We start from the raw sequence: 221 nt of genomic DNA, 5'->3' as shown, positions 1-221 counted from the left end.
TGGTCCAACGCTTAGCCAATCAGCTCGCCAGGCACGTGCCCACTGCCATGCGCGCCTGCTTTCGAACGGTCGGCGGAGGCGGTTTTGCAGCGCACCCGAGGGCAATTGGGGGCGGGGCGAGCGCGTCCCGCCCTCCCGCCTTCCTGCGGAGCGAGGGGCTGCTGCGGCCGCCGGTTGGCCCCGACGGCTGTCAGTCAGGGCGGCGAGCACAAATTCGATTG

The sequence above is a fragment of the Opisthocomus hoazin genome, chromosome 10, assembly GCF_030867145.1.
Source record: "Opisthocomus hoazin isolate bOpiHoa1 chromosome 10, bOpiHoa1.hap1, whole genome shotgun sequence".
In the NCBI taxonomy this organism is placed as follows: Eukaryota; Metazoa; Chordata; class Aves; order Opisthocomiformes; family Opisthocomidae; genus Opisthocomus; species Opisthocomus hoazin.
Note: the sequence above shows the minus strand (reverse complement) of the source record.